The sequence below is a fragment of the Haliotis asinina genome, chromosome 12 (assembly GCF_037392515.1).
Source record: "Haliotis asinina isolate JCU_RB_2024 chromosome 12, JCU_Hal_asi_v2, whole genome shotgun sequence".
Lineage (NCBI taxonomy): Eukaryota > Metazoa > Mollusca > Gastropoda > Lepetellida > Haliotidae > Haliotis > Haliotis asinina.
Window position 1 is genome coordinate 39,884,677 of NC_090291.1, and position 12,286 is coordinate 39,896,962.

Genomic DNA, 12,286 nt, shown 5'->3' on the forward strand with positions numbered 1-12,286 from the left:
TAGTACCAGCTGTTGATCTCTTTGTTCAAAACGTACAAAGTATTTCAAATACTCCGGGAAACCTATGATGATACGACTCTACAAAATTACTTGTAGATCTGTATGAACCGAAAAAAAAAGAATTTTCTAAATAATTGATTTGAAGCAGGTTAAACTGATAATATTAATGGACGATTCAATGACAAATGTTTAAAGCTACATGGTTTTTTTTCTTTCATGAAAGGTGAAAGTGAGAATGTCACACCCTTTTTCAGATCCATGGTCATGAAAAAGACTGTAAGATCATCATGTTAAGTTGTAACGGGAACTAGATCGACAAAGACCGACAACACCGCGCGCGACAGTTTTCTATGTATGGAGCAATTGGTTACATTCCAGAAATTGTTATGGCAAGACTAGTGTTCTCCGTTAACAGCTGCCAGAAGTGTCAATTATCGATTTCAGGCAAGCCGTGGGCGATAATACGTATTTTACCGCATTAATGGGGCGCTAAAGTGAGTGGATATGCCCCCAAAAATATATCCAAAATATGGGCCAAAATATTGTCGACAATGTGTGAATTTGTGCCATTAAATCTGGGGAAGCTGTTTCTCTCAACTGATTTGCTAAATACACGTGAAGCAGAAATACATTTCCAATCAATGGTGGGCATGCAAAAAATTCACAAAACCTCATTTGCTTATTTCTTGGTCAAGGCCAAACACAATCATATGCTTGAAACATATTTATCCGAGAATGGCCATGCAAGTCTAGAGTATATAATGAGGCAAGTTTAGATCTGAACATGTAAAAAGTCTCTGGGCTCCTTGTCATTAGATACACCTGGAAGGTAATTAAGCACCCCTCTATTTTCGGGATTATGAGAAACAAAACGTACTGTAACTCTCTCACTATTCCAAAGATAGTGGAACTTTAGCGAGTGAGTGAGTGATTTTAGTTTAGTTTTACGCCGCACTTAGCAATATTCCAGATATATGGCGGCGGTCTGTAAATAATCGAGTCTGGACCAGACAATCCAGTGATCAACAACATGAGCATCGATCTGCGCAATTGGGAACCGATAACACGTGTCAACCAAGTCAGCAAGCCTGATCACACGATCCCGTTAGTCGCCTCTTACGACATGCATAGTCGCCTTTTATGGCAAGCATGGGTTGCTGAAGGCCTATTCTACCCCGGGACCTTCACGGGTTGTGGAACCTTAGCGATTGTGAAGTTGTAATTGCGTAACCAATGTGATTTGGTCACTACTGATTTTTGATGAAAATAGTCACTGAACAAGTATGGTCGTAGCACTGTCAATGGCTGACTATTACAAGAAATTATGCACAACGAATGTCACATGTTAACGTCAGATGTGTCTGGTATCAGCATTGGGTGTCTCCCCCAGGTGCCTGGATGACAGCTTGAACCCTTCTCCTCATGCTACTATTAAATCTTCTGATAAGATAAAGTGGCAGTTGCAAAGCAGCTTCTAGCTGTGCAATATTCTGGAGAGGGGGTACTCTCAATCTCACACGTTCTCTCAATCTCCAAGAAAGTCCCATTCATATTTAACAATGGTTAACAGTTGCTCTGGTATCATGAAATATATCAGGGGGTGCTTAATTAAGTTCCAGGTGTATATTTTATTATTTTAATTAGGAGATATACATCATGTGTTGGCCAATTTCCGGGTGTTATTGAGTATTTGAAGCACGGGGATGCATTTGGAACCGACGGCGTCAGCCATCGACATTGTAAACACAAAAGTAAACCAAAGGGTTTTAGTTGTCTGCACTCGTTTACATCGAATACGGACACAGCAGTGAAGTGTCATCAGCTGGCCGTTTCAGCTGGTTCCCATGGTAGCATCTGGAGCTGCTCATTTGTGACGTCATTCTAACTTTACGTCACAATATGATTTGAATGACGTCACCACTGTTGATGACACAACAAAACAATTGTTTACGTGTCAATATGCGGTGAATAGTCTTTCAGTTTCCGGGAATCTAATACCATTTAATCATGTTTTTCAACCAATCAGATTACACAACACCGTAACTTTTGGTTTACAATGTAGATTATAGTCTAGTGTCAGAGAATAGGAATTACGATAGTCGCAGAGCTTAGGATGGTGTGTGTAGGCTTGCACGTCTTTGCACATGGACGATTGGAGTTTGTATCAAAGGAGAGACTGATAGCATGATCACTATACCACACCACTGAGATATTGTGAGAAGCAGTCAACTTGGTGTATGTAGTTGCCTGCACAACAAGCACAAGTAGCTGCATGGGTGAGTATAGTTTTACGTCGCTTTTAACAATATTCCAATTATATCACGAGCGGGGACACCAAAAACTGGGCTTCATACATTATACCGATGTGGGGATTCGAACCCCGATCTTTGGAGTGATGAACGAACGCTTTAACCACTTCGTTACTCCACCGTTCGCAATACTATAATACATGACGCATCCATGTTCTTGCCGAGTGCACACTTGCGTGTCTATCTCTGTACAGGAGTGAGTGAGTGAGTGAGTGAGTGAGTGAGTGAGTGAGTGAGTGAGTGAGTGAGTGAGTGAGTGAGTGAGTGAGTGAGTGAGTGAGTGAGTGAGTGAGTTGAATTTTACGCCGGGCTCAGCAATACCAGAGAATCCAGTGATCAACAACATGAGCATCAATCTGCGCAACTGGGAACCGATGACGTGCCAACCAAGTCAGCGAGCATGACCACCCGTCAGCGTCCGCGTCATACATAAACATTATAATAACGATACGTGTTCTTACCCTGACTGGCGAGCGGGATATGAGGATATGAAACAAGGATTGGTCGGCTCGGAGTCAGTATACTGTATCTAAGCCGGGAATCCGTCTTAAACCATCGACATGGTGAGTGAGTTTAGTTTCACGACACGCTTAACAGTAGTGAAGCAATATCACGGCGGGGGACACCAGGAAATGAAATAGCTTCACACTTTGCCCCTGTATGGGTAACCGAACGTTTTAACCACTAGGCTACCCCGGAGGCTTTCCGTTTTGCTTGACGCTTTTGTTGTAGATAAACATTCACTGATACGCGATAATCCCTTGAACAATGTGGGATTAACTTAGATATAGTCTGTTTCGGCCTAACAAAGTACGCACTATAACTTCATCTCGATTTTGTTATTTCAACAATTCAACATTTTTGTGTTATTTTCTCTTCCTGAAAAAATTCACAAATACACATTTCGTACAGTTTCAGAAAATAGTAACTGAAGACATATACATACATGTATTCTATTTCTTCATTGTAATAAATAGCCTGAGCTGGTTTAGAATGTCTCTGAACTTTGGTCTTCTACGTGGCTTGACGTCCTAACGATAAACCCGTGACCTAGATAGATTAAGTGTCCACCTCCCCATGAATTTTGAAGGAACTGAATGTTAAATTGTGCTTTTGGCATTTTGCAACGTGGGAACCATGTCTATATTCTTTATGTACAGACACGGTGGCAGAAATAATTATTCGAATAAGCTTCACTGAATTTAGCTAATATAATTCGACTTCATTCAAATTAGTTCACTAATTAGAAATCGAGTTCACCCAAAACGAAATCGGTGCCTTGTAATTAATGAATTCGAACTCAGTCTGGTAAACGCTCATGTCTTTCACATGAGCATGTGTGTGACAACTACTCACTGAAAACAGGCTCAGAGGCTGTAGCCTGCAAACTAGCGGACCGTTACTCTTAATCCGTTATCATCACATCAGCTGTCCTGGCAAATTGGGGTATCACCGTGATCACCGTTACACGCGGCACTACAGTTATAAACCCGGAGTCAACGAGAACCGGTTTATTGAAACTTGAGGTGGAAACGGGCCGCTATAGTCACCTACCAATCCCCTTAAATCAGAGATTTTGTAAATTCTGTTCGAACAATGTTGAAGGTGAAACCCATTTTCAAAATATAAGTACAATGTACTAATGACTTCCGGTGTAAAACCGTTGTAGAAGCGTTAACACGTACACACTTTTTTGTCTTCAATTCCATGATACAACTGCAGGATTGCTTGTTCAATAAGCGTTTGAAAGAAATATCATGCATAATTTCGGTTCAATTTTTACGTTTCAGTGCAAAATTACAGATATCGTGCACATACTCCATTGTATTTTGGCTGCCAGATTACAAGACTGGGCTTAAACTTCACCGCAGAATTAATCATTACAGATATCATATACATACTGCACAGGATTCTGGCTGCCAGATTGCAAGGCTGGGTTTAAATTAAACTTCATCATGGAGAGCATGAAAAGATAACCCAGGAAAAACATTGAGATTTATCAATTCTGGATGTATGTTGCAGCGAAGTATCTCTTCCTTAACATGATTAAAACAAGGTTTAATCTTAATCTTAGTGCACTATAAATGTTTTGCTTGGCAATAATAGTAATCACATTTAACAAGTTGTTTTTATTTGTTAGAAATCTAAGGATAATCTTATCAATGGTAAAACTATTCTCCTACCTATCTAACAAGTGATTCAATAATACCTGTGTGTAATCACACTCACATAACAGAAAGACAATTGTTGCAGGGTTTCGTTTCATAAAATGTACACTATATGGGGAGTCAACATAACCTATTTTATGTAAACATTTAATTGTGAACAGAATGCTATGCACAGTTGTGAACTGAACACATTTTAAGTTGACACTTTGGGTATATCTTTTCACTGTCAAGTATATACTTTCCTTTTCAGAACCTGCGTATTCTTTATAAACCAACCCACCTTTTCCCGTTTCAGGTATTCAGGAGGTTTGTTTGCACCCATTAAAGTTTGATGAATGTGTTTACTGTCTTTTTGTTTTCTGAGTTTTGAATGATTAAAGGATATCAAAGAACATTCCAGTTTCTATGAATGTTTATTTACATACTTGCTAGTATACTCGCAAACTGAGGCTCGCAAGACCCGGAATCTTAAATAGCATATTTTCAATTTTAACCAGTTCATTTTTTGAGCCGAAACAGTGTGCACCTATCCCACATGCAAACAACCTCTTTTATTTTAACTTGGAATCCATGCAGACATTATTCTATACAGCATTTTTGAAACAATATACTGTGTGTAGCTGTATCCATGGTAGAAGATACTAGTGACTGCAGTTAGTTCACAAGATCAGATAACTGAGCAGTTACAATATCATGTATGGTAAAAGTAGTGTCAGTATCGATAATCAAGGTGAATTTCGAATATATATTGTTGACGTATTTGTTTCAAGAGTTTGTTTTTATAGGAAATAGTGAACCAAATATACCGTATCAAGGGAAACTTCACAAAATGTAATTTTTATATATGATGAATAATTATTCTCTGATGATACATTTATGTATCCGAAATGGGATCCCCATCTTCCGACTCCAGAAAAGTCGTGTTTAGCGATGAATCCAGGTTTACCCTCAGATTCGTGGACGGCATGCATATAGTCTGGAGACGACGTCGTGAACGGTATGCCCAATGTTGTGTACAGGAAATCGACAGATTCGGGGGCGCGAATTGCATGGTGTGGGGTGCTTTCTGTGGGAACAACCGTTAACGACTTCTGGTCATCCGTGGAAACCTCACAGATGCTGCTTACCGCGACCAGGTGCTCACCCCTGTACTCGTTCCTTTCATGGCTGCTCATGGCCCAGGTCTAGAGTTCCAGTATGATAATGCTCGGCCGCATACCGCGATGTTGACACGAAATTTCCTTCGAAACGCTGGAATCAACGTCATGGACTGACCATCTAGGTCCCCTGACCTTAATCCAATACAGCACGTTTGGGATGCACTTGGCAGAAGACTTCGTGGTCTTAGGAACCAACCTCAGAATTTGCAGGTACTTGGCGCTGCCTTGCAAGAGCAATGGCGCAGAATCCCGAACCACGTGTTCACAAGCATCGGGCAGTCGATGGGGAGACGGTGTTTGGCAGTGGTGAATGCGCGGGGCGGCCATACACAATACCGAACAGAGAAATGTCGGGGTTTTTTTTCTTTCTTGTGACTTGACGCTCTGTATACACATGTTTAGGAACGGCGGTGTAGCCTAATGGAACTTATTGTGGCACTGTCAGTGTATCGAGTACATCACACAGATCTCAGCAATGAAATAATAACAATTTAACCATCTTACCATCTCTTGTTCTTTTATAGTGCCCCAACGATGGAATATGAAGTTTCTTTTTTGACTCGGTATACATTCTACAAGCAGAAAAGCACGCGTCTATGTTATGTAACGCTAAATCACCTTCACTAGAGGGTGCTGTCAAAACCCCGCATCTGTCCAAACTGGCAAGTTGTCAACACCGGCGTAAAATCGGCGTACATTTGTCATCGGCTCTACAACCCGGCACGTTGTCTAAACTGGATTATTTCTTCAGTCCCGATGAGGCCCGGTCTGGACAGATTCCACTGTACTCTGTTAACCTAAAGGGCAGAGTAGCCTAGTGGTTAAAGCGTTCACCCGTCACGGCGTAGTGGACACTTGCACTGTTCTTGGCCCCGTAGTGGTGTGCATGTCTCACTGGTGGGACTGGGTCACCTCGCCTTTTTCCATGTTATCATTGTTTGTGATTAATTCCTGAGATTTTGAAAGCGCGCTGCCTGACATATATTTTACGATTGTGGAAATAATTTTGTCGGTTTCGCTGAACATTAACAGAGGTAAACATAACTGCGCATGCACTTCTGTTCGGGACTATAGTGGAGAGCCTTTTCGACCATGTTACGAACTTCGTGTCATAGACTAAAAACTGAAAGTGGATGCTATGAAAATATTGATACGTAGAAACGGTACTGCGTCTACTGGAAAGGAAATAATGTACTTTATTATTTCCCGACCTAATAAATTCATAGGGAAAGAATCCACTGACGGGGGACAACTATCATGCTTTGTACTTCCTGTGGCTGCTATATATCAAGAGACACTAAATTAAAAATCTTTTCTTATTCCTTGTCTAATTATGCATGTGACGAGACGTGCAAACATGGAGACGAGTTAAAACAACGTTACCACCAGGCAGTTTGCGAAAATGAAAGACAGCTGCGGTCGTTCCTTGTTTCCCAACTACAAAACGCGTGAAAACGACTTACAGTTAAAAACAGTGACACCATGGTGAATGAATGAACCCCCAACTAAACAATACCGTAAAGATGTAAAACTAATCCCATGCCAGTGTAACACCATAGTGTCTGGCAAATCGTTGCCCCTTTAATGTTAGATATCGACAGTTCATATTCAGCCTCCAATCCGTCGTCAGTGTTCCATGTTACCCTAGCTAGTGTTTTCGTCATTAAGGTTAGCTAAATTTACACTGGTCTTTTCCAAACAACCATCTTCAGACTTCATAAATCATATTAACCAGAATCAGAATAGTATAAAGAGATCTGCGACTTTTTGTGATTACACTTTCATTACTTAATATTGTAACACTAAGATTAAAACAGGTCAACAATGTGTGAGTGAGCTGATCAATCATTAACACCATATCGCAATATTTCAGTCATATCTTGACGAGAACAATTTATACATTAAAGCGAATAAACTATTGAAAGAACATGCTTACGGGAGTCTGTTTTCTGTGATTTGTATTACACGTATTATTGATTAAGGTATAGTTATTAATGGGTCACAATGTTTACAGTTTTGAGTGGTAATTATTATGGATCATACTTCGTAATAGCGGCACGCCTTTAAGGTAGCGCTTTAGAGTTGCTTCCCTTTGGTGTGTGAACACGAACCGATCGCTGGAATGCTCAGGAATCAGTGACGGTGTTTATATAAGGCAGGTTTTTATTTTGACCGCACACACACAGACGTACAGAGTTTTCCTGGAGTTGTGTCATTCGCCCTACATCCATCCGTCAGCCTCTTTGCCAACGTGCAACCGGTATTCAAGAACTTCGGCTCGCTGCAACATTTAGCGTAACTGTTTCACTGAAAACGAAGACTTTAGTGAGTTGATATTATATTTTTTACCCATTACTTTACGTTTGATTCTCCTGCATTGTACTAGAAACCTCTATTGTGAATCTTTGTATCTTGCTCTTTGGTCAGCACATCATACTGGTTACATGTATATTGGATTTGTCAGTGTTATATTTTGCTGGTTCTGAGGGGATATCTTTCTTTTATACCTTTTGTTAAATTATCAAATTATCACCGTAACAACATAAAAACATGTCGTCAATGGGCAGTAAAGAACTAGTACTTTGACTTAAAACAAAAAAATACAACATAAATACCAGTCTAAGTAAACATAGTCTCAGTATTGTTCGTTACACTCCTATACTGAGTCTGACAACCTCTAGGAGGAGTTCTCGTCAGGTAACCTTTGACATTGACCTATCAGAACACAGCTAACCAAATCGCGAAAGTGCTCATTCGCACATACCTTTCGAACCCGGAAAAGATTTGTACCCGAAAGGCTCTATGCTATTTTCCGCACGATCGCTTCCGACTGATGCACATGGAGCACGCTACAACAGTGAGTAACAGTCGCTGAAAATAGCGTTTTGGCAATATTCAATCATGCTAGCGTGAGGACATATTACCTATTTGTAAGCATGTCAACAGAAAACCCAAAGAGTAGATACTGCATGTCAAATAGCTGTGTTATATGCGGATTTTCGGTTGTTGAGGAATCAGTGTCAGTGATCGAGGAATTTTGTAAGTCCCGCCGATCCCTTAATCGTAGCTGTTGTGTGATTGGTTAAATCCGTTAGGGCGTCTCGTATTTGACTGGACGGCCATAAGTCGCTCAAAGGTTTCCTGACGTGACCTCCTACCACAGTTTCTTAGACTCAGTAGTGGCGTGTAACGAAAAATACTAAGTTTGCATAGACTGATATAAATACGGGCTGGAGATCACAGGGAGGTAACTAAAGGTGGAAGAACATATAAAGTAGGGGACGTGGGACCACACTGTCCGATCTGATAGACTGTGTTATCAAACTGGACAGTGTTTTTCACCTATCGTGGAATCTAACACGATAGTGTAATTAAGCAAACCCTGTACTTTTGCAACGATGGGGTTTCAACAACCACAGATGCTAATTGCTCATTGTAATTAAAAACAGTCCTGGTCTTGGTACGATTATGTTGTGACACTTGCGACAAAGGGCCTTTACATGCTCTCAATCCCCCGAAACAAGCACCTCACAATATCTACCCAACTGTGCACAAAAAGGCGTAACTGATTCTGGTGCAAAAGTGAATGTGTTAGCTTGCATGATACTGCTTTCTCTGCCAGACCCATGACATTAGGATACATATTGTACAGTATTGAATGACAGTAGGATATATATTGCAAGGTATAGCATGATGGCTTGATATATATGGCGCGGACTGGCATGACAGCAGGTTATATATTGTACAATATAGCATGACAGCGGGATATATATTGTGCGGACTGGCTTGACAGCAGGATATATTTTGTACAGTATGTCATGATGGAACGATATATTTTTTACGGTATGGCATGACAGCGGGATATGTAGTGTACAGTATGGCACTGCAGGAGGACATGAATTGTACGGTATGGCACTACAGTGGGATATATTTAACGCGAGCATGTGACATGTCATCCTGATATACTGTGTTATTAAGGGGAGAAGAAACGTGTAGCCGTCGAATTGAAAGACGGGCAGCGTCATTTTTCCTTTAAACGTGTTGACAGCTTTGTTCTGGATTAGACGCAGGAAGCTGACAAAATCTTCCCTGTTTCAGAACTTAATTACTGCTCATTCCCAAGGGAACCATAGAAGAACGTGTCTCTTTTGAACTGGGTGTTTGACTTGTTCGGAAACATCTATTCTGCTTCGCAAAAGATGGCCAGGATTCATCTGAATATGGTCCCCCTTTTTGATGGCTCAGCTGTCCAAGTTTGATGACTGATCGCGGTGACATAGTTAGCATTTACCAGTAGTAGACATTTTGTAGCCTGTTTTAAATCGCCCTTACTAATTAGAGCAAAAAGGTATACCACAACTAAAAGTGCAACTAAAAAGTAAGAGAGCTATACGGGCAACAAAAAGGTTAGTGAGCTATAGGTGCAACTAAAAGGTAAGAGAGCTATATTAAGTTAACACCGTAAGAGAGGAATGCCTTCAGTTTGACCCAGTAACATATATCGAAATTGCGTTAGTCGGACGTTAGTATTCACTCGTCGATGGGGGCCGTTGGTGAAGCGACGGCTTTGGCCGACGCCCCGAGCTAGCCGAAATTACAATCCGTCCTCTTCTATCGATGATCTGGTCCCGTCTCGATGGCTCATCTCTTTGCTCATCTCTCCGAATGAGAGGCGGTGGGGCAGCCTAGTGGTTAAAGCGTTCGCTGGTCACGCCGAAGACCCGGGTTCGATTCCCCACATGGGTACAATGTGTGAAGCCCATTTTCTGGTGCACCAAACCGTGATATTGCTGGAATCTTGTTCAAAGCGGCGTAATACTAAACTCAATCACACACTCTCCGAATGATCATGTCAGTTAGGGACACTAGACCTATGCACATGCACATCAGAGAGAGAGAGACAGACAGACAGACAGACAGAGTGAGAGAGCATAAATGGGCTTCACACATTGTATCCATGTGGGAAATCGAACCGTTTCTTCAGTGTGAACAGCGAACGCTTTAACCAATAGGCTACCCCACCGCCCCAATTGACCGTCAGACCAATATCACGGTGGTTATTCGAATTTGGAGAGAGGGTTATCTCAGAATATAACTGTCATGCTTCAACGATCATGATTTTCAAAATGTTATTTTAATCTGTTTATTTATTTATTGAGCTCCAGATCGACTGCTCACATGCACTTTGTTTTTCCCTCGATCATAAGATGTCAGTCTCAACGGCACTTCGTATCACTCTCAACTCCACGGGGATCATGCAGTTCTTGTAGTCACTAGGCTCACAAAGTTAATTTGACTTTCCTATCCTTACAGGGTGCCCATTCACAGCTGGGTGGACTGGGACACATAGTCACCGTACTTTGTTCAAGTTTACTGCACTAGCTGTACCCACAAATAGGTGGGAGCACGTATTGACGTGGCCACCATCTGGCCATTTATCAAAGGATTCGTGGGTTCTTTTAAGTGCATGGGGCTGTGTACTGTAAATATGGGTTGTGACATCACTGAAAGTCGACTCCAAGGTATTGTCCAAGAGCGGCCGTGGTGGTCGCTATCGGGTGGTATAGTTTAGGATGGTGGACAAGAGACAGGGAAGACAAGAGTCGGTGTTAGAGATGATCTCCACCATCTGTCCAAATGCGGTCGTGGAGGTTGCTCTCGGGTGATAGTTTAGGATGGTGGACAAGAGTAATGGAAGACAAGAGTCGACGGTAGAGATGAAGACAGCAGCAGCCATGGTTTATTATTGTTTGGTTGAATGACGGTCGAAATGGTATACACAGTGATAAACATGTGACAGAACGCACATCGGGACTGAATGGCCAATGATCCCGATGTGGAGACCCGCTCTGTCTCTTACATATTAGAAGTCCGATTCCTCATCGTCGACGTAGTCGTAGGTGGGGTGACGGCCATGGCCTTGGCCGACACCCCGACTAGCCGCACAATCCGTCCACTTCTGTCGATGATCTGGTTTCGGTGGTTAGTCTCGCTGGTTGGTCTCCCGACTGACCATATCAGTCTGTTTTTTATACATAGGGCCATTACGCCACATTGTGCAAGGTCACTGACCCATACACATGTACATACGCAAGATTCGGCGACTTAGAGAGGTGTTAATTGACATGTATTGATAGCGTTTGAGAATTAAGGGTCCTGTCCGGAGCGAGGTTTATGATAAGAGGGGATACACAGAATGTTTGCTGAATACATTACATAGACAAAGGGGTTAGACTTTGGACATATATTGAAACAAATAGATCACGTGAATAAATGAAGTTTTAAAGAAGCTTATTGAAATGATTTAGTGTATGACAGTATTTACGTGTGGGATAAAAGGCTATCGGGTGGTATAGTTTAGGATGGTGGGCAAGAGACAGGGAAGACAAGAGTCGGTGTTAGAGATGATCTCCACCATCTGTCCAAATGCGGTCGTGGAGGTTGCTGTCGGGTGATAGTTTAGGATGGTGGACAAGAGTAATGGAAGACAAGAGTCGACGGTAGAGATGAAGACAGCAGCAGCCATGATTTATTATTGTTTGGTTGAATGACGGTCGAAATGGTATACACAGTGATAAACATGTGACAGAACGCACATCGGGACTGAGTGGCCAATGATCCCGATGTGGAGACCCGCTCTGTCTCTTAC